The sequence below is a fragment of the Miscanthus floridulus genome, chromosome 2 (assembly GCF_019320115.1).
Source record: "Miscanthus floridulus cultivar M001 chromosome 2, ASM1932011v1, whole genome shotgun sequence".
Classification (NCBI taxonomy): domain Eukaryota; kingdom Viridiplantae; phylum Streptophyta; class Magnoliopsida; order Poales; family Poaceae; genus Miscanthus; species Miscanthus floridulus.
The window spans coordinates 138,683,306-138,706,958 of NC_089581.1; positions in this window are offsets into that span (position 1 = coordinate 138,683,306).

The following is a 23,653-nucleotide window of genomic DNA, read 5'->3' on the forward strand; positions in this document are numbered from 1 at the left end:
ACGTCCTCGTTCTCCGGCTCGTTCCCTTCGTTCTCTAAAAACGCGCAAATAACCGGACAGGCAAACAGACACAATTAAATAATCATATATATTCAAATGAGCTCTAAAAATCATGAAATTTATCTGAAAGATAGATATTGATTTTAGATAAATTTAGGAAGAGGAATAGAGTGAATCGGAGCTTGGATAGATGAGATATTAATTTTGCAAGCTGGCTGTTTAGTTAACTCCTGGAAAATGAAATGGCATTCGTATGTGCATGCACGTGATTGGTTGCTGGTGGGCACGTGCACATGATGCTGAAGAGGTGTCCTGGGCTTCACGTACGGCGTGATTGGTTGCTCCGACGTCGGCAGTTCGGGATGGTGGCCCTGTTTAGACTTTTCTTAGTCGGCATAAAAGCATTCACCCACCTTTTGTTTGGTTTGGTTTAGCTTAGCCTGTCCTGGATGACATTGATTCTATTTGGTTGCCCCCGTTGATCGTTTTGCTGTATGAAGTGGTGGTAGCATTTGTGTTTGGTTGGGCACACGGTCTAGGGTGCGAGCACCTGTGTACCGTTTTGGTGTGGTTATCACTAGCTATTGCTCAACTTGAAGCTAGGTGGCCTAATGTGTCACAACTATAGCATCTCATGTGAGCAATCTTCTATATTTTCTCTTCTTTGTTCTTGCTCATTTGCTTTGCATCTTGATTCATCCTTAGACGCATTGCTCTTTCTCTTGCTTTTTCATCCCTTCTAGTTTTCTTCTTCTTTATCATCAAATCACCATAATTTTCATGGTTTATCTTGATTTGCTCTTGGGTGTCTTCTCTTGCTTAACTTGTGGCTTTGGTTGAGGCTCTTCTAGTTGCTTCACCAATTGCTTGATTGGGCACATTGAGGTGAGATGACTTCAAGCGCGGCACTTGAAGCACTTCATATGCTTGAGCCTCTCTTCTTCTTTTATCTTCTTGAGCTTCTCAATGTTAGGGCAACCATTTGCAAGGTGTCCCGCTTCATGACACCGGTAGCACATGGTATGAGAGAGCTTTCTTTGTTGTAGCTTCTTCATCTTTCTTTCTCTCTTTTTTCGCCCTTTGTCATCTTCTTTTTGAAGCCAATGCCACACTTGTCACCATAGTTTCTTTGAGTCTTCAACATGTGCTCAAAGGTGACTTTTGAGTTATAGCACCTCTCTAACTTGTTGCTCAATTTCTTCACTTCACTTTTGAGCTCAATGTTCTCCTTCAAAATGTTAGTCTCACAAGACATAGAAGTAGAACAAGCATCTATATGTGAAGAGCATGACATATCTAATAAATCATCACAAGAGGTGGATACATGCTTCTTGCCTACATCACAAGGGTTAGCAACATTTTGCAATTTATCATTTGATCCATGTGATGAGCTCTCATTATTTTTAAGTTTCTTTGTAAACACTTTAATGAGAGAAGCATGTTGTTCTAATAATTCATCATGAGATGCAAGAAGTGTCTCATGATTCAATTTTAGCTCATCATGTGAAGATTTAAAAGCATCAAGTAATTTTTTATGTTCTTCACAAGAGTTCTTTAGAAATGAGTTTCCATTTTCTAATTTCAATGTTTTAGCTTTCTCATTTTCTAAAGACATGGTTATGCTAGCAAGTTTACTAACAAGCTCATCATATGAATCAACATGATCAACCACATTAGCATTTTATACCTTAGTGTCACCTTGTGACATGAAGCAATGTGGTGATGAGCTTGTAGTGGCATCACAATCATCATCAAAGCATGAGCCATCATTATCACCATCAAGTGTGCATGGAGTAGTATCATCATATGCATCACTTGAGGCATCATCATCAACCTTGTCAAGTGAACTTGTAGTGGATCGATCATCATCATCATCACTTGACCATGAGGTGGAGCAATCTTCCACAATCACCAAATTATGGTTATGCTCAACACACTCATCATCCTTCTTGAATTTACCATCATCACTTGTGGAGGAGTCACCGTAGAAGGCTTGGAGTACCATCCACATATCATGAGCACTTTCCAAGTCCCACACATGTCTAAAAATATCATCATGTAAAGCACACATTAGATAATAAAGAGCACGATGATCAAGTTGTAAGCAATCCTCTTGCGCTTGGGTTAGGTTGTCCTTATCCAAAGCATCATGAGAAAAACCAACAACAATGATCCACCATGCATTGGGACCCAATTCACGAAAATGATCAAGCATATGATGTTTCCACCGTGCATAGTGTGTGCCATCAAAAATATGTGAGTCATAAACAACTTATAGCCCAAAGTTTGCCATCCTCTCGGGTCGGTAAAGACCACAAATAAGAGACCTCGCTCCGATACCACTTGAAGGGTCGAGATGACGACTAGAGGGGGATAAATAGTCATTACTAAAACTTAATCGTGTCGGCTAACTGAAACAAGTGCGGAATTAAAACTATCGGTCTAGCCAAGACTACACCCCTCTATCTATGTTCTCTAGCACCTTGCAAAGATCCTAATTAAGCAACAAAGGTGCTGGGCTAACTAGAGCTCACCTAACCAATTCTAGGAGCAAGATCACACAAACCTATGCCACTAGTATTTCAAGCAATAAGGGAGCTCCTACACATGCTAGTAAGCAAAAGCACAAGGCCAACTAAGCTCATTAGCAATGCTCAATAACAAGGCAACCAATGTCAAATTAGAGAGCTCAAATACTTAGCTACACAACCTAAGCAAAGTGTCTAACAAGGTTACACAAACCAAATTAGCCACGCAAGGAAGCTACTTCTATGCTACACAAGCAAGAAGGTAACTAGTGAGCTACACAAGCTAACTAATCACAAGAGCAACTACACAAGCACAATGTATATAAAAGTAATCACAAGCTTGTGTAAGGGGATTGCAAACCAACAGGAAGAACAAGGTTGACACGATGATTTTCTCTCGAGGTTCATGTGCTTGTCAACACGCTACGTCCCCGTTGTGTCGATCGCTCACTTGGTGGTTCGGCGGCTAATTGGCATCATCCGCCAAGCCCGCACGCCGGGCACTGCAAGAACCTACCTCGAAAGTGAGGGTAGCTCAATGACACGCTCAACTAGAGTTGCTCTTCGCAGCTACCACGGGGTGAGCACAATGCCCCTCACAAAGCTCTTCTCTGGAGCACCGCACAAGCTTCTTGCGGGCTTCGACGGAGACCACCACCAAGCCATCTAGTAGGTGCCAACCTCCAAGAGTAACAAGCACCACCGGCTTCCACTCGATCATCTAGTGTCACTCGATGCAATCTCACAATGCAACGCACTAGAATCACACTCACTCACAATCGATTCACACTCTTGCAAGCACAAGTGAGTTAGAGGGCATCCAAGCACTCCTACACAAGCCACATAGGCATGAGGGTGCTAAGAAACCAGCCCAAGACCGGCCACACACTCCTTTTATAGCTCCAAGGGCTAAAATAGCTGTTACCCCTTCACTGGGCAAAGCGCGTACTGACCGGACGCGTAGGTCATAACGACCGAACGCTGAAACCCAGCATCCGGTCACTTACAAAGAGGTTCCAACGATGTTTTTCAGCGCCCGGACGCGTTCGGTCATCACTGACCAGACTCTCCCAGCACCTGGTCGCTTCTAGATATGCTAAAAACCCTGACCGAATGCTGTGACCGGACTCGTAGGTGCTGACCGGATGCTGGACCCCAACGTCCGGTCGTTTTTTGTGCTAGCGTCCGGTCATAGACCTTTCAACACTAAAACGGCTATAACTCTTAGCTCCGAACTCCAATTTCGATGATCTTGGACATTTTGAAAAGCTTACTCAGAGGGCTACACATCCCACATGCATACTTGATCCAAATCACAATGAATCAAAATAGTATTCCAATCCAAGGACCATCCTATAGTTTGGAGTACATCGAAAAAACTTTTTCTCTTCTCTAAGTTGATTCATGACAACTCTAACTTCTTCTCCTTTGCAAATGTGCCAACACCACCAAGTGTGCACCACCATGTGTATGTGTGTTAGCTTTTCATAAACGTTTTCCAAAGGATTAGCCACTTAACTTGCCATGCCACTCGATCCTAACGATGATGCAAAGTTAGATCACTCGAGTGGTACTAGATGACGGATATACAAACAAGTTTGCCCCTCTTGATAGTATGGCCATCTATCCTAAACCCGGTCATCAACTTCTCTACACACCTATGACCGGTGAAATGAAATGCCCTATGTTATACCTTTGCCTTGCGCATTTCATTCCATCTCCTCTAATGTTGATGCAACACATGCACCAATATGATCAACAATGATATGATCCACTTCATATCATCACGTGATCATATTGGTTCATCGATTTTGACTTCACTTGCTTTTCACCGTTGCCTTCATCCATCGGCGCCAAGCCTTGCTCAAGCTTCACCGCCATGCGGTCCATCGCTCCAAAGCCTCCGACTTGCCCTTTATGCTTGCAACCGGTCCATCAAGCCAAGTCTTGTCTTGATCTTCTCCACCTTGATCACATGACTCAATGTCATGTCTTATGTGCAATAAGCTCCTTCATCATCACATGTGTGAGCTTTGCAACATCTCCAAACTATTTTCACCTTCACGGCATATATTGCTCACACACATGTACTTGTGGACTAATCACCTGTGTATCTCATATAAACACAATTAGTCCACCTAGGGTTGTCACTCAATTACCAAAACCACGCAAGGGCCTTTCACAGGGTCATCAGTTTTTATAATCCATTACTCAAACCGGCACTATTATCATCATAGGCATGAAAAAAAATCTCACAATTGTATCAGCCTCAGTCAAGATAGAAATTAGAAACAATGCAGGCCTCAACTAACTGCAAACAAACTTGAGAACATATGCAATCATCCCAGGTGGCAAATAAGAACACAAATGTTGAGAGGCAAGTTCATGGCTACCATGGAAGCGTGGAACACAATAAAGCAGCAACATGAATATATGCAAAAGTGACAATCCATCACCAGGTGTTAATGTCTACACCACATAGATCAACACAGCCTCACATCCATCACCATGGATCCTATGCTAAACAAAACTAGGTGCAGCTTTGGTCAGGCGGCAAATGGTTCTTCGTAGCACCATTTGCCACCTGAGAAGGTTGGAAAAAAGGGGCCCTATGGGGGTATGACTCTGGATACCCACGACAGACTACATGGGCTACGCTCCCAGGGGCGGTCTAGCCCATAAGACGAAGACTTACGGTGCATGGTTCTGCTCGGCGTGTACCATAAGACATCAAGGGTGATATTCTGAAAATACTACGAGATCTGTTAGGATACGTTCGATCCCATGATTCATGTAATCTGTTATTACTTTCTAGTTATCTCCTAGATCTAACCGACTTATAACCCTACCCCCAGCTATATAAGGTGGGTAGAGGACCCTTAAAACACACGCAATATCATACGATAGCCAATACAAACCAATAGACCACATGAGTAGGGTATTATGTCGTGTTGATGGCCCAAACCTATCTAACTTTTGTGTCTCTGTTGCGTTCTTGTTCTTGATTATGCGCACCTCTATCGATCAATCTACCTTTGTGGGATACTCCTCGGAGGTCTGCCGATGATATTCTGTTGTCAGGCCCTCTTTATTCTAAGAAGGTTGACACAGTGCACATCTGAAAGGTCCTAATTGCTAGAGGGGGGTGGATAGCCTAATAAAATTTCTACAACAACACTTTAACAAAATGGTTAGACAATTATAAGGCGAAGCAAGTGTTGCGCTAGCCTACTTAAAATGCAAGCCACCTACCACAATTCTAGTTTAGATAGTGTCGATTCACACAAGAGCTATGACACTACCCTATGTTAGTGTGCTCTCAAAAGCTAACTAAAGAGCCACACCAACCAAGCAAGCAAGCTCTCACAATTAGCTACACTAAAGAGCTTGTCAACTAGTTTGCGGTAAAGTAAAGAGAGTGATCAAGATAGTTATACTGCCATGTCAAGGAGTGAACCAATCAATCACAAGGATGAATAACAATGAAGACCAATCACTTCGGAATCAAAGGATGAACACAATGATTTTTACCGAGGTTCACTTGCTTGCCGGCAAGCTACTCCTCGTTGTGGCGATTCACTCACTTGGAGGTTGATGCGCTAATTGGCTTCACACGCCAAACCCTCAATAGGGTGCCGCACAACCAACACAAGATGAGGATCACATAAGCCACGAGCAATCCACTAGAGTACCTTTTGGCTCTTCGCCGGGGAAAGGTCAAGAACCCCTCATAATCACCATGATTGGAGCTGGAGACAATCACCACCCTCTACTCGACGATCCTTGCTGCTCCAAGCCATCTAGGTGGCGGCAACCACCAAGAGTAACAAGCGAAATCCACAGCGAAACACGAACACCAAGTGCCTCTAGATGCAATCACTCAAGCAATGCACTTGGATCACTCTCAATCTCACTATGATGATGAATCAATGATGGAGATGAGTGGGAGGGCTTTGTCTAAGCTCACAAGGTTGCTATGTCAATGAAAATACCAAAGGTGCTGAGCTATAGCCGGCCATGGGGCTTAAATAGAAGCCCCCATGTAATAGAGCCGTTATACCCCTTCACTAGGCACACTACGCTCTGACCGAACGCTCCGATCATACTGATCGGACCCTGGACTCAGCGTCTGGTCCACTGATGGACGCCACGCGTCACTAGCTTCAAACGCTGTTCGTTAGATTTCAACAGCTACGAAGCTGACCGGACGCTCCGGCAAAACTGACTGGACGTTGGAGCCTCAGCGTCCGGTTGAGTACAGTAAGGGTCCAAATCTGTTTTTCCTTGACCGGACGCGTCCGGTCCACCTCGACCGGACATAGCCCAGCGTCCAGTGGAGTACCCTTGCTACTGTACCACCAAGTCAGCGTGACCAAACATAGACAGTCAGCGTCCGGTGCATTCAGATCCAGCGTCTGGTCACTTGACTGACGCTGGCATCTCCTCTATCTTCTTCACCCTTGCTCAAATGTGCTAACTACCAAGTGTATCACCTTGTGCACATGTGTTAGCATATTTTCACAAATGTTTTCAAGGGTGTTAGCACTCCACTAGATCCTAAATGCATATGCAATGAGTTAGAGCATCTAGTGGCACTTTGATAACCGCATTCCGATACGAGTTTCACCCCTCTTAATAGTATGGCTATCAAACCTAAATGTGATCACACTCTCTAAGTGTCTTGATCACCAAAACAAAATAGCTCCTACAAGTTATACCTTTGCCTTGAGCTTTTTGTTTTTCTCTTTCTTCTTTTCAAGTTTAAGCCCTTGATCATTGCCATGCCATCACCATTATCATGTTATGATCTTCATTAGCTTCTCCACTTTAAGTGTGCTACCTATCTTATGATCACTTGATAAACTAGGTTAGCACTTAGGATTTCATCAATTCACCAAAACTAAACTAGAGCTTTCAACATCATTAGATTGTATCTAAGGTTGTTCATCCTCTATTTGTCCCTCTCAGCCATGGGACCATAGGTGACTGAGTGGGAATCTTCAACTCTCCTCCTAAGCCACATGAAAAACCAAGCAGCCACTGCAACAACCACAGCAGCGGTAGCCCTGTGCCTAGCTTTAAAGGCCATGTCTAACAACAGGATGGAGGGCAACATTAGAAAGGGAGCATGCAACATGGGTCTGTACTGCTTAGCAAGCAAAAAATCAGACAAAATGAACTATGGAAGACGTGGTTTCCACACCAAAGGGTGCTCCTCCAGCGTATACTATTACACAATCAACATCACTAACCTCTAGGCACTTTGCTCAGTGTGTACAACAAAATAGGCATCAGCATGTACAAGATCTATAGAAAACATGAGGTATACACCAAATATGAAGCATCATGTACAGATCTGAGCTAGGAATAGGTAAATCAGGTATAGCATCGCACAAATCTGAGGATGCTAAACCAAGAACCCTAATTTCTTGGCATTGCAAGCAAAATCCATAGACAAATCAACAAAATTGACACTGAAGAAGGAGGAGGGGAAGAGCGTAGGTGGCATATACCATTGAAGCGTCGGAGGACCAAGAGAAATCCGCTGGTGGTGTCACCTCGATAGGGCTACTGAGGTTGAGGGGGAGCTAGAGGGGAGTTCGCACCAGAGCTATGGTGGAAGGAGAGGCGAAGAGTGAGGATGGTAACCCTAGCCATGACCCACGCACGCGCTTTTATCGCCAGGACAGCCTCATCTCCCATGCTATCTGAAAAGGTTCCCGCCAAGCACTGCGCGAGCCTACACCAAGAGGGAAATGGGGATCAAGAAGACAACACCGTCCGGGATGGAGGAGGGCATCTGCACGAGAGGACACAGGAGAAAAATGTGAGTAGGGCAACTAAACATGGGCAAAATGCACCAAAGGGTGCGGGATAGGCCATATGACAGCCTTGTTCGGGCAACCAATCACGCCCGTAATGCATCTTGGACTGTAGCTTGGTGGTGTGGGTGGTCCAGGGAGTAATGGAGGGAGATAACAAGGAGAAAGAGAAAGAGATGGACTGGCAGAGAGCATGGACGTCAGACTCCCAACATCGTCCGCCATGGCTGCCTGTCAAATCTTCGCCCAACGATGACTTCGACCTCTATTTCTGGAACTGAGAGCATGAGGAGAGAGTGGAGGGTGAGGGAAGGTCATGGGCCGCTCACCTCGAGCTATTACGCCATGGAGGGGGAGATTGACGAGGGTGAGGTGGGTTCTTGCGAGGAACAAAGGGAGCTCAGGGGCTCAATACAGGGAAGGAGAGGGAGAGGCGCGGCTTAGGGAAGGTGGAGGGTCTAGAGGTGCTCACAGCCAAAGCAATCGAGCTGCAACGGTCAGATGTGGGAGATCAATGGTGGTGGTCATCTCCGCACAAGAATAGGGCTAGCGCACACTCGAGTAGGGGAAGAATGCGAGCATGGAGCTATGGGGTAGGATAGCTCGGTGTGGCTGCAAGGAGAGGCGAGAGGAGCGCCCTTCTATAGATAGCCCAAGGTGGAGCTTGGCTGGCCAGCTCGCTCAGCAACCTAGCATGGATAGGGCAGAACTGGTATGTGGAGGGGTGACCAGCATGTGTGGTGCAGCAGCTGGTCGGCGCTAAGGTGATGCCCGCATTGACGGCGCACACGATGAGGCAAACAAGGCTAGCAAGGATGGCCACAGCAACATGGGTGGAGCATGGAGACATGCATGATAAATGCTACTAGGAGTGTGCACAGCTAGCTTGCTCTGCTTTGGGCTACATGTTTGTTTGTTGTGTGTTGTGCTTGCTACTGCTAGTGGAGGAGAAAGGAGAGGGAGGTGGGGCCCACGACGTGCACAACATGATAGAAAGGTGGGGTCCACAAGGCATGGTGTCACGAGAATAGCTGAGGTTGGTGAGGGGGGTTCGGGAGCAGGCACCAACCACGATCTGAATCGCATATACCAGAAACCGTCTGAGCTCCTTCGTAGCTACATTAGATGTTTTTCTAAGATGAGGAATTATATACCCAATATCACAGAAGCAGAAGTCATCACTGCCTTTGTTCGAGGACTCCATCACCGTGACCTCTGCTCTAAATTCAATCGCAAGTCACCAAAGGGGATATGCCAGATGATCACGACCGCCGATCAGTACACCGACACTGAAGAGGCTAAAGTTCACTTCAACAAGGATGCGGGCAATCACCGCCCAACTCGCCACAACAATGAGCACCCCGATGAACAACGCCATAATGATCACCAATACAATGACCGTGGCCACCATCAGGATAGTGGCCTCAATCTGTCGGAGGGGTCCAAAGCTGGTCAATATCGCCACCGTTGACCAGACCACATCGTTGCCACCATTGACGAGCCTCGTGCCAAGCGCAACTACGACGAGCAATATAAGAAAATACTTGAAGGCCCGTGCCCTCTCCACAAGAACAGCAAGCACAAGATGAAGGACTGTCTTGGCTTGGTTAAGGAGTTCCAGGCTAAGAAGAAGGATGATGATGGAGCTAGAGGTGACCGACCACCAAAGGACAACAACAACGCTTTCTAGGATCATGGCAAAGTGGTCACCACCATCTTCGAGGGCCTCACCGCCGCTGAGAGCAGAAGAGATCGAAAACTCACCGCCCACCAGGTGCTCACCGTCAACATAGAGGATGCCATCACCGTCTGAGGTCCCCATCACCTTCACTAGGGCTGACTAATGGGTGGACATCTCTTACACAGGGTGTTTCCCCCTTGTTCTTGATGCAACAGTCAAGAAAGTACTCTTTAGGAAAGTACTCGTCGATGGTGGAAGTGCTCTAAACCTACTCTTTGCTGGAGCCCTAAAGGAGCTAGGCCTTGGAATAGAAGACCTCACTCTTTCTGACTTCTCCTTCTAGGGGTGGTACCTGGTAGGGCATCCAAACCGCTTGGAGAGATCACCCTCCCGTACAATTCGGCACGTCTAGCAACTTTCGCGTTGAGCACATCAACTTCTACGTCACTGACTTCAACACCACCTATCATGCCATACTTGGTCAGCCAGGTCTAGCCAAGTTCATGGCCATACTGCACTATGCCTATCTAGTATTGAAGATGCCTTCGCCTGTAGGAGTTCTGGCTCTATAGGCTAACCTCTCCATCACCTACACCTATGAAACAAAGAGTCTCTCCCTCACCGAAGCCACCGACCTCTCCATCTAGATGGCCAGCATGGTCAATGATGCCAAGACGGTGCCCATCGAAGGCTTGGAGATCCCAGCGCTGGAGCCTCCTCGCGCCTCCACCAAGTCCAAAGAAATGAAGGAGGTTGGCCTTGGCCTTGATGACCCCACCAAGACTGTTAAGATTGGGGCTCATCTCGACCCCAAATAGGAAAGCGCGCTCATCTTCTTCCAATGTGCCAACACCAACATGTTTGCCAGGAAACCTGTAGACATGCCGGGGTACCCCAGGAGAAGATCGAGCACTCCTTGAATGTCTCGCCGATCGCCAAGCCGATCAAGCAGAAACTCTGATGATTTGTGCTAGATAAGAAGGAGGCTATTAGGGTAGAAATAAAATAGCTCCTAGTAGCTGGATTTATTAAAGAAGTATATCATCCTGAGTGGCTGGCAAACCCAGACCTTGTTCAAAAGAAGAATAAAGAATGGAGGATGTGCGTTGATTACACTAATCTCAACAAACACTGCCCTAAATACCCCTCTGGTCTGCCTCGGATAGACAAGGTTGTAGACTCCACCACCGGCTACGAAATCCTCTCCTTCCTCGACTGTTACTCTGGCTATCACCAGATATCCCTCAAAGAGGACGACCAGATCAAAACCTCGTTCGTTACGCCTTTCGGTACATATTGCTATACCACCATGTCCTTTAGACTCAAAAACATAGGGGCAACCTACCAAAGGGCCATCCAGATGTGCCTTGAAAAATAGATAGGCCACAACATCGAAGCCTACATCGATGATGTGGTCGTCAAATCCAAAACCACCAACAATCTCATCGCCGACCTCGAAGAAACGTTCGCTAATCTAAAAAGATACAGATGGAAGTTGAACCTTTCAAAGTGCATCTTTGGAGTTCCATCTGGTATACTCCTGGGCTACATCATCAGCGCCCGTGGTATCAAACCCAACCCCGACAAGGTCTCCACCATTACAAATATGAAACGGCCAACCTACGTGAAAGATATACAAAAGCTCACAGGGTGTATGGCTGCTCTCAGCCGCTTTATATCATGCCTCGGCAAAAAGGGACTACCGTTCTTTAAACTACTCAAGGCCTCCGAGCGCTTCTTCTGGTCGAAGGGGGCTAATACAACCTTCGAGCAGCTCAAGTTGTTTCTAACGAAGCCTCTGATTATGATGGTGCCTCGACCAGATGAAACCCTATTGATCTACATCGCCGCCACTTCTCGCGTCGTTAGCACAGCTATCGTCATCGAGCGCAAGGAAGTTGGACACACCTATAAGGTACAACATCCGGTCTACTTCATCAGTGAGGTTCTTAATGAGTCCAAAACTCATTACTCTTAGGTTCAAAAGCTGTTATACACCATTCTGGTCATGTCACGCAAGCTTTACCATTACTTCGAGTACTATAAGATCGTTGTGGTCACCGAGTTCCCTCTAGGGGACATCCTCTGGAACAAAGAGGCCAATGGCCACATCATCAAGTGGGCTATCGAGCTCAGCACTTATTCCATAGAATTCAGAAGTAGGCCTACTATTAAGTCATAGGCGCTGGCTGACTTCGTCACTAAGTGGACCGAGATCCAAGAGCCCATCCTTGCTGCTTGCCCCAAGCACTAGGTGATGTACTTCGATGGTGCCCTCAACATCAATGGTGCTGGTGCTGGCATCTTATTCATTACTCCAACTAAGGACAAGCTCTGATATGTCCTCTGGATTCATTTTCTAGCTTCCAACAACGCCATGGAATATAAAGCATGTCTCTACTAGCTTCGTATAGCCATCGAGCTCGGCGTCAAATGCCTCATGGTATATGGAGACTCCACGCTGGTCATCAACCAAGTCAACAAAGATTGGTCCTGTTCCAGTAAAAAGATTTATGCATACTACGCTGAGATCAGAAAACTCAAAGGAAAGTTCTACGGTATCGAGTACCACCATGTGGTACGAGACCAAAATCAGCTCACCGACCACCTATCTAAGATAGGCTCTTCTCATGCCGTGATTCCACCTAGGGTTTTCGTTCAAGACCTGTTTATGCCGTCTATCAAGGAAGAGAAGGAAGTTCAAGAAATGCCCCCCGTTGAGCAGCTGGTAATTGTAGTACCTTTGTCGGTCATAGATTGGAGGGAACAGTTCATCAAGTACCTCACCAGCGCCGACATACCTACCGATAAGATTGAAACTAAACACCTTATCCATCGTAGAAGCATTACGTGCTGGTAGATGGGAACTTGATGAGGAAAAGTGCCAAGGAAGGGATACTATAAAAATGCATCACCCAAGAAGAGGGAGTGAAACTACATCTTGAAATTCACTCTGGTTCATGTGGTAATCACACAGCCTCTAGAAACCTGGTCGGCAAAGCTTTCTGAGCTAGTTTTTTTTCTAGCCCACGGTCATCACCGATGTAGAAGACCTCATCCGACGTTGTGAAGGGTGTCAATTTTTTGCCAAGCAAATACACGTGCTGACGTAGGAATTACAGACCATCCCAGCTTCTTGGCCTTTCGCATGCTAGGGACTAGACATGATTGGGCCTTTCAAGCCTACGTCAGGTGGTTTTCGGTACATATACATCGCCATTGACAAGTTCTCTAAGTAGATCGAATATAAGCTGCTTGTTTCGGCTACTACAAAGAAGGCAGTCGAGCTCTTCGAAGATATCATCCATAGATTCGGTTTCCCGAACAGCATTATCACTAACCTCGAAACTACATTCACTGGTCATCATTTTTGGGACTTCTGCAAAGACCAATGCATCTCCATCAAATATGTCTCTGTTGCCCATCCTAGAGCCAATGGCCAGGTCGAATGGGTGAATGACATGATCCTCGATGCCCTTAAAAAGAGACTATACTAGAAAGAGGAAAATCATCTGGGTAGATGGCTCAAAGAGCTTTCAGCTGTGGTCTGGGGACTACGCACTCAAGCTAGTCACAATACCGATGTATCTCCATATTTTTTGGTCTATGGCTCAGAGGCCGTACTTCCCACGGACATTGCCTTTCGAGCACCCAGAGTGGAACATTATGATGAAGAGCAAGCCACAGCTGTTCGGATAGAGGACATCAACAGAGCCGAAGAAGAATACCTGATCACTTGCATCCGCATAGCCAAGTACCTAGAAGGCCTGCGAAGATACTACAATCGCAATATTAAAGGTCGTTCATTTGCGGTCGGTGACCTCATTCTCCATAGAAATCAGAAACCAAAGGGATGCACAAGCTCTCCTCCCCCCTAGGAAGGGCCTTATGTGGTTAAAGAGGTTACTCGACCAGGGTCTTACCGGCTACGTGACATGGATGGAATCGACATCCCCAATTCGTGGCACATTGGGCACCTTATATGTTTATATCCTTGAAATGCTCCAAATATGTACTCCTTACTCCATAATGAATGAAGTTTTTGTCGCCATAATTTGTCTCCATTATTCGTCCACTGCGGTTTAATCTCCGTTTGCGATCGCCAGCTCTATACCACTCCTTAACAAACTCTGGCAATTATACATGATCTCTGTTAATGCTCTGCCCCATTTCTCCATACTAAAATATCTTCAAGATATTTCACCAACCATCGAGCAGCACATGCTTTGCTCTGTGTTCTTTGGAGAAAACCCTATCTCTGATCTCTCCCTACACGTGCTATGGGCTCCATGCTCTGCGTTATGGGTGGTCAGCTATGGTTCCTTGGTCATGTCTATTCCTCCTACATGTACATGGGCTCTAGCGCTTGACGTTATGGAATACAAGCTAGCCAAGGCCAAGAGTGTAGTAATGAACTAACTGCTCGGACGCTACTTATACCATGTATAAATGTATTAGGGTTAACAACACCTTTTTCACAGCAAGCAGCCTGAACATGCACATGTCATTTACATACAACATTTATACAAATACATAAATGTTTACTTATGCCCTCGCGCATCTAACTCCCCTCTCCAGATGTTCCATACAAGTTCCTCTCCACACAGGTTACTAAGCTTGGCCCTCACCATCTACCTCACCGAACAGAATGATGTCGCCGTCTAGCCTCTTCGCCGCATCCTCCACCTCATCTTTCAGCTGCTCTTGCTTCGTCGCACCCATCCCTCTGGCGAATCTAGCCCCTATCGCTTGAAGATTGATGGTAGGGTAGTGAGATCGGACCACCGCCAGGGTGTGTGTCACGACAGAGACAGTGGCATCATGGTTGAAGCTCTTGAAGTTCTCCCATGCTGCCTTGCACCTATTGATGATGGTGTTCGGATGGGGTGGCCTATCGTCGGGCTAAGAAGCTACCTCCATGTCGATACAGTCGAGCACCAGCCTAACTCTAGCCACCACGACATCAAGTTTTCTCCTCTAGGTTTGCGCCTCCAACTCCAGCACATTGAACTGTGCATTGGTTCTTCAACGGTATTCTACAGACACCAAAGGGATTCGCCAAATGAAGAAATTATTTCAGCAACAACTTCGACCATGAACTACTCACCTTCCACATCCTCGGCCAGCTTCTCCGCTCACTTAGACACCTTCTCCTTCTCCTCTTAGAGTTGACCAATGACCTGATGCAACTATCCGAGCTCCACATCTTGCTCTACAAACATGATGATAGTCAGCAACATCAAGACTATTCGGCAATGTAGAACAAACTCATCGATCTGCAATACCTTTCTTCTGGTCAGAGATAGTCTTTAGCTGCTTAGAGTTGCGCTCTAGCTGCTCGGAGATGCTTGTTAGCTGCTCGGAGGTGAGCCCCAACTGCTTGGAGACGGTCTTCAACTGCATGGATAAGGCATCCTTTTAGTACTCTAGGTCTCTTGCATTTGATTCAGCAAGATCCCTTTCATGCTAGGCCCTCTAGACGTTCTTCCCCATCAGTTTCACTGACTCCTTTAGCTTCTCATTCTCCTCGGTGAGGGGCTCCATCCTCTTGATTAGCTGCTGCCATTATATGGCAGTTCGCACTATGCCCTACAAAGCTCCAAGATTATAAAGGACTAAGTTCTCCAACGCTGAAGATGGACTCCGCCGATGCAATACTAACCTCAATTTGCTTCATAGCCGTGGAAAGGGTGGACCATAGTCTCTTCACCTCCCTAGTGGTGTCCTCCTCTTCCACGACCACAACTTTGTCCCCTCGCTTGTGAAGGATGCGGATGGCTTGAGGTCATGATTCTTAACGCTCAATCTCCTCGACCTCATCATCTTCCTCTGCAGTCAGTGGCACTCCCTAGGGGCTCGGTGGTCACACAAAGCATTCGACCATGCCCTACAACATCTCAGGGCACGCCGCTTGCTCCTCCAACACTACTGGCCTATATGCCCCAGACACTGGTATGACGTCAGCAGCTCCTGCCTCCACCTCCAAAGACTTGGCGACTCTCGCCGTTGCTCCTGGCGTCTCCGCTGACTCACCCATCATCGTCGCCAACCACTCTTTGTCTTCAACTCCACCAGCAGCGGTGGTTGACTCCTCCGCAAATCGCTGAGCGCCCGGGGGCTCTAGGATAGAGTCTGCCGGCATTGTCTCTACGCCAGGAATAGCCCCCGGTTGCTTGCTAGTCTAGCCTGAAGGATTTAGATCCTCCGCTTGCCCTGTTCTGCATTAGATTAGCTCATCGATCATCGCAACTCTAAAGGATTTAGATCCTCCGCTCGCCCTGTTCTGCATTAGATCAGCTCATCGATCATCGCAACTATAAAGATTAGACATCAACTAATTCCAAGGCAAGGATACTTACACGTTAGCTTCCCGGTAGATGGTTCTGAACCGGTGCTGCCTCCTCGAGCATCCAGGCACTGCTCTAGGGTCAACCTATGTGTCCTAGGCTAAAGGCATGGCCCCTACTGATAGTGTCTTCTCTGCCTACTACTCGAGGACTCCTTCCCCTCCCTTCAACTACACCTCCGCACGTGTGTCATGTGATGATGCTTTAGTGCTTGGAGGGGGAGCTGCTGGAGCCTCATCGTCGTCTGACCACTCAGATATCACTGTGCTCTACATCCGAGCAGTCCAATCACCACCAAGTGAGATGCAGCCTAGCTGGCGGGGAGCTACATCTGCCATTCTCCTTTTCTTTTAGGCTAGCTCATCTTTCACCGTCCTCTTCCCCCGAACTTTCTCTAACATTGGGGGGGACTCTCCTTTCAACCAGCACCTTCACCTCTAGATTCAGATAAGGTGTTGACGACACCTTCCTCTAGCTGCGTGGTTGGCATGGTGTCCACTGCCTTCGGCCAATCGCTCCTTGGCATGCCTAAGAAGTATGCCACCCATTCCTACAAATGGATCATCCCACAAGCGAATCAGTTCATTGCTCGACACCAGCATAGGATAAAAAGCACCAGGAACAATAGTCGAGATTTTTTACCTAAGGAGGTGGGTTCATGTAGTTGAAGGTTTTTAGCTACCCTGGCATGCTGTACGGCACGTTTGGAGCGAATAGTTTAGCGGCCTGGTGTAGCATAGCCTCCTTCGTTAGTCTCTCTATCCTCTCCCGGGTGCCGTCAGTATCTCCCTTGAAGTCAAAGCCTGGATGAACCCTCTCTTTGTAGGGCTGGACATGGCGCATTATGAAGTTCACCGCCACCACCACTCCGTTCATCTTCATGCTCCTTATTAGCCCAAGGAGCTCCTTCACCTGCTCCATATCAGCACTGGTCGGCTTCTCCGGAACCTGGTCGACATCACATAGGATGGTAGGATGACTCTGCTTCATGTAGAACCACCTAGCATTCAACCCCTTTAGCGAGGTATTCAGTGGCATGTTAATGTATTCACCTGCCATCCCATCGTGGAGCTATAGATACACACCGTCGATAACCTTGGAACCACCCCCTCCTTTCTTCTTCAACTAGAAAAGGTGTTGGAAGAGATTGAAATGGGGAAGAATGCCAAGATAGGCCTCGCAGAAATGGATAAACACAAAAATATACAAAATAGTGTTCGGATGCAGATTGCACAAGCTCACTCCCTAATACTCCAACAGATCCCACAAGAAAGAATGTACTAGAAGTCCTAATCCATGCCAGAAATAATCTTCAAATACTACAACTTTGTCGGTATGTGGCATCGGATAGGGCTCATCGTTGGCCGGACACCATCTGGCGGTGATACGATTAGGAAGAATGTCTGCCTCCACCATCTTGTTGAGCTTCATCTCCCCCATGAGGGATGGTACCCATTCCTTGTCATGACTCATCCTAGCGGCCGCTTTCTTCGTGTTACCACCTCACCTCTTCGACGCCATCCCTCAGATCTGGATTGGGACTGGCGACGAAAGCGCATGTGGATACGAATGGGGGAGCGTGAGGGCAAGGAGGAAGACAAAGTGGTGGAGTGGCAAAGGTGGGAGCATGGAGTGCGGTGACGCAGTTATAAAGGCACCCTCTCCACTTTTTGCATTCAAGGGTTTTTAGGAAACTGCACCATGATTTTTGCCTTTTTGAATTCCCTGAAGCGGCGTGGTGGGATGTTATCTGGGCTTTAGCGCAACTGCAGCCCATATCACCCATCTTTTGATGCAACTTGGAACTGCACACCGAATATTCACCGACTTCTCTACAATACCATCAAGGCTCAGTAATTTCTACTGTACACAATGTTTTCCTAAACGGTAAACGGTCTTTACACGGTCACCCTTCATTTAGCGTTTAGGCTGTTTACACGGTGTTTAAACGAAGTTAAACGGTCTAAACGGTTTTGTACTTTAAAAAAAATACATATAATTATATATGTGCATGTAAAAAATCAAGTATTCTAGCATTTATACATATTTATCAGAGTAAAAATCAATTATTTTGGTATGTATATATATTTATGCATGTGAAAAGAACCAAATATAGATATTTATGCATGTAACATATCAAGTGTACATATTTATAAATATAATAAACTTAAATATACAAATTTATCCATATAAAATTGAACTAGATTTACCTCGTGTTCGCCTAAACAACCGTTTAAATAGCTGTTTAGCCCATTTAATACAGTTTATCTCCGTTCCATTTAGGCCATTTAGACCATTTTCCCCTTTTTTTATCGTTTAATTTCCGTTTACCCCCTAAACAAAACAGTTTACCACCATTTATCGTTTACTGGCTGTTTAATCGGCCGTTTAGGCGAACACTGACTGTACAACCATTACTCTGGTTTTTTCTCCATGATTTGAGTATTCGGCACTTCTTGATTTATTCAAGATTTTCACTTGTGGCTCAGGGACTACGTCATCATTATGATTCGGCCTCTCACAATACTGGGGACTTTTTTGGTTACTGTTGTTTCTGACCCTGGCACCACATGACCACATCACCTACTGTCAGACTCGGGGACTAAGTGGACATACTTCACCTTGCGGTGAATGTGCACTTTTCATTTTAGGGTTCAGCCCATGGACTGGTTGCCTGCTCGACTGGTCTTCTGGCTTTTTTCTACTTTCTGGACCCTGCCACCATGTGACTACATCACCTACTGTCAGGCTTGAGGACTAAGTGGGCACACTCGAGCTAGAGAAGAATGTGAGCACGGAGCTATGGGGCAGGACAACTTATTGTGGTTGTAAGGAGAGGCGAGAGGAGCACCCTTCTATAGATAGTCCGAGGCGGAGCTTGGCTGGCTGACTCACTCAGCACCCCAGCATGGCCATGGCAGAGCTAGTACATGGAGGGGCGACTGACATGCGTGGTGTAGTAGCTAGTTAGCCCTGAGGCGACGCCCGTGTTGACGATGCGTGCGATGAGGCGGACAAGGTTGGCGAGGACGGCCATAGCGACGTGGGTGGAGAATGGCGACGCGTGTGATAAATGCTACTAGGAGTGTGCATAGCAAGCTTGCTCTGCTGTGGGCTGCATGTGTGTTTGTTGTGTGCTATGCTTGCTGCTGCTAGTGGAGGAGAAAGTAGAGGAAGGTGGGGCCCATGACGTGCACGACACGACAGAAAGGTGGGGCCCACATGGCGTGGTGTTGCGCGAACAGCTAAGGTCGACGAGAGGGTTCCGGGTGCAAATACGTCGCGGTGGTGGGGCTAGCGCGTGCGGGCGCTGTCGGGCGAGGGTGAGCAGAGCGCGCGTGAGATAGAGGTGGGGGACGGCTAGAGATATTATTATTGTGATGCGAAGAATATATATTTGGATGGGAAGCAAAGGGATATACAAGAGGTGGAATAAGTAGGAAGGTGATTTAAATAGAGCTCAAATGACTTTAGTTTTCAAAATAGATTTTGAAAATATTTTTGACCGAGTGATTTTTACGAATTGAATTTTTGGGATGTTATACTTTTCCCTCTCCTATGTTGCATATGTATGTTTTAAGTGTTACAGACGTTTTGGATGTATATTGCAATTGTTTCATCTTGATGTTGTAAAAGTAGATCGAGAGATGTTGCACATGTTGCATATGTTGCAAGTGTTTTAGAAGCATGTTGCAAGCGTTTGTTCAAAAAGTTTCATATGTTTCTAGACGTATGTTGTAATTATTTTTTTATCTGGATGTTGCATATGTTCCACACATATGTTGCAACAGTATGTTCTAAATGTTTCATCTATTTTAATCTTATGTTGTAGCATGTGGTTTCAAGATGCAAGTCGCAATTTTGGATGTTTCATGTGTTTCACGCATATGTTGCAAGTGCACGTCGTTGTAAAAGTAGATTGGGAGATGTTGCATATATTGCAAGTGTTTCAGAAGCATCTTGCGAGCATTTTGTTCAAAATGTTTATGTTGCAATCATTTTTTATCTAAATATTATATATGTTTCACACATATGTTGCAACAGTATGTTCCAAATATTTTTAGCTTTTTTAATCTTATTGGCCCTATTCATTTCGCTGAAATTTGGCTGATGCTGATGATTTATTATGAGATAAAAATATTATTCGTTAGCTAAAAAGTATTGCTGAAGTACAGCTAAAAACAGGGCCATTATGTTGCAGCAAGCGATTTCATGTTGCAAGTCACATTTTTGGATGTTTCATGTGTTTCGCACACATCTTACAAGTGCATATTCTAAATGTTTCATCTATTTTTAGATGTATGTTGCATTTAATTTTTTTTCATGTTGTTCCACAAAAAAAATCATGTTGAAGTGTTTTATGTTGTTCGGCCGAGGGCGAGCGGACTAGGCGTGTGGCGCGCTGAGGGAGCGGACAGGACCATTGGGGCCAGCGAATGGTGGTGCTGCGTTCAACGGTCAGGGTGTTCTAGGTGTGTGCTCATCCTCGAGCGGCTCCTGAGTGTCACCAATGTGGAGAGAGAGGACCGGGTCAAGGGCGACAGACGTGCGCATAAATGAAGGTAAAGTGCGCTCGCGGGTTGGGACGAAGGCGGATGTGGGTAGGCTACGCGAGCGTTTGACCGCTAGCCACGCCCTTATGAAAAATAGTAGGCGTACTGAAGAAAGACCGAGCAGATTGAAGACAAGACAGCCATCGACAAGACTATTTCTTATGGTGTGCCTATATATCCTTGTCCGAGTCCTGGTGGCTCTAGCAGTCCAGCGGCAAGCAATTTGCTAAGAAGATTCAAACCAGATAGGCTTGGATCAAACGACGGCAGTTAGAATTAGAATCAGATTTTGGAAACGGCGTGTGCGTTCCCTCCTGCTCCCGCTTAAGAACGTAACAACATGCGTTTCGGTTTCGGTGTTCTTTGTATTGGTGGGTCCGCTCCATCTCCTGCTTGGCCCTCAAGTTTTTCCCGACATGCAGTTCGGTGTACATATCTCTCGTCTTCCGCAAACAGTCATCAAACTAAAAACGGGCGAGATCTGAGATCACAACCAATGGTAACGACGACAGCGGTGTCAGCATCACCTAGCGACCGCGAATCTATAGCCACAATGGATGAGGGCACCACATGTTCACTTGTACTATTTAGCCAGCATTAATCCATATAAATCAGTCGTGGAACAGTGTTTTTATCTCACAACAAACCAATTGTACAAATCAGCAGAAGCCAATTTAATACTAGCCGCCCACAGAGGCCTTCATCGAGATCCTGCTACCCCTACATCCGAGATACTGGCGCTTGGTCCACCTTGTGTGCCGACACTGGTGCACTGTCATCGATGAGCAGACGCCACCGCAAAGCAAGCCTGCAGTGCTCGCGTGCTTCATCGGCATCACGTCCGCCTCGGCGTAGTCATCTACAACATCACCACCGGTCGGTGTAGGTAGGTGTGGGGAGTCAGCGCCGACCCCAATGCTAGAGACGACTATAGGCGCATGACCATGGTCGACATGTGCAACGGGCTGCTGTGCCTATGCGATGACACCAGGCCCGATGGTGACGCTATCTCGCTGCTCAACCCGACCACCCACGAGACGCTGTTGTTAGGTTGATCTCTATGAGGTTGGCCCAATGGCCAATTTGGGCCTTTGATCCACGCCCTGATCAGGGGCGCCCAACCTAGTCATAGTTGGTGGGCCCCCATCGCGTAGCGGTATAAAGAGGAAGGTGGGGGACGGGGCGCAGGGTACGAGGTTCACCGTAGCCGTCATTCTCCCCACCTATATCCTAACCCTAGTCCGAACGAGAGGGCAGTGCTAACAGCGATGGGAAGCACCACTACCAGTGTCGCCACCGACCTCCTCGACTCCCTTTTGCTGATAGCGGTGTCCACTGCTACTCCTTCACCACCACTCGTCTTCACCGACACCACTGGAATACACCAACCTCACCACCGGCATGATGGCGAGCAGCTCTGCCAAGCCCACCGATGGTCAACTATCTCTACACCTCTCTCTCATCCTCTTTAGTCTCTCCCTCTATCTAGTTCATGATCTATGTTGTTTTATCCCAAATAGAATGGTTTCACCCACTAGATCTATGACTAGTTGATCCTAACACTTATAACATTGGTATCAGTCGCCTTACTAGGGTATAGATCTAGGCTTTGGGGTAGAAAAGAAGAAGAAATTAGATGGAGATGAACGAATTTCGATTTAGATCGAAACCCTAACCCTAACCCTAGAAGGGGAACAGACGGAGAAGGGGAGGAACCTACCTGGTTTCCTTACCACCGTCGACACCGCCGTGCATGGGAAGAACGACCACGCCGCTGCTTCACCGGTGTGTGGGAAGACCGGCCAAGCCATGGGCTCGCCAGTGCCTTTGACGCTCTATGTGCGAGCGCAAAGGGCACCACCACACAACCCATTGACGGTGGCACACTCACCCTCGAGTGGATGCGCACACCGGCGAAGGGGCGCGTGGTGGCACCGCCTTCTCCTCCGGCCGCCGCTCCACCGTCGCTCCATTGGGGCGCTCTGAGAGAAAGGGGAGGGAGAGGAAATGGAGTTAGGGTTCGAGGGAGCGGCGAGATGTGGTTTTTGATCGACTGAGATGCGCGAACAACCATCGGATTAGATCCAACGGCCGACGTTAATCAAGCCGACTTCAGGCCCAGGCAGGAGGGCGCTTTCCTGGCCTAGGCCTAGGTTGTGGCCTAAGCATGGGGGAGTGCAACATGAGCGTCCGTCGTAGGCCATTTTCTCTGTTGGGCCGCGGTAGAGCGCAACGCACAAGTGGGCCTTCGGGCCAGATGTACAGTGACCTTTTCCTTTTGTTTTATTATTTTCAGAAGCGATTTTGATAAATCAAGATAAGTTTTGATGATTAAATCTCTGTTCAAATTTGAACCAACGGAAGAATTTATTCAGAGAGTAGTTAAATACATAAAAATGCTTCTGAATAATGTTATTTTTCACGTTTCCTCTGCAAAGTTGATGATTATCATCTTCTAATTAAAGTCTAACCAACGGTAGGATTTAATTTGAAGAGTAGTTATATTTATTCAGTAAATTATGATATTGTTATTTTTCTGACCAACGTTGATACTAACAATATTATAAGTTAATTCAAGAGTTTTTCCATGCATTAATACCATTTCTGCCCAACGGTGATATATAATTAATGTACAAGAATGTTTTATTTACGATATTGCTATTTTCTGACCAAAGTTGATGATAGCAACATTATAATTTTTATTTATGAGTTTTTGCATTAG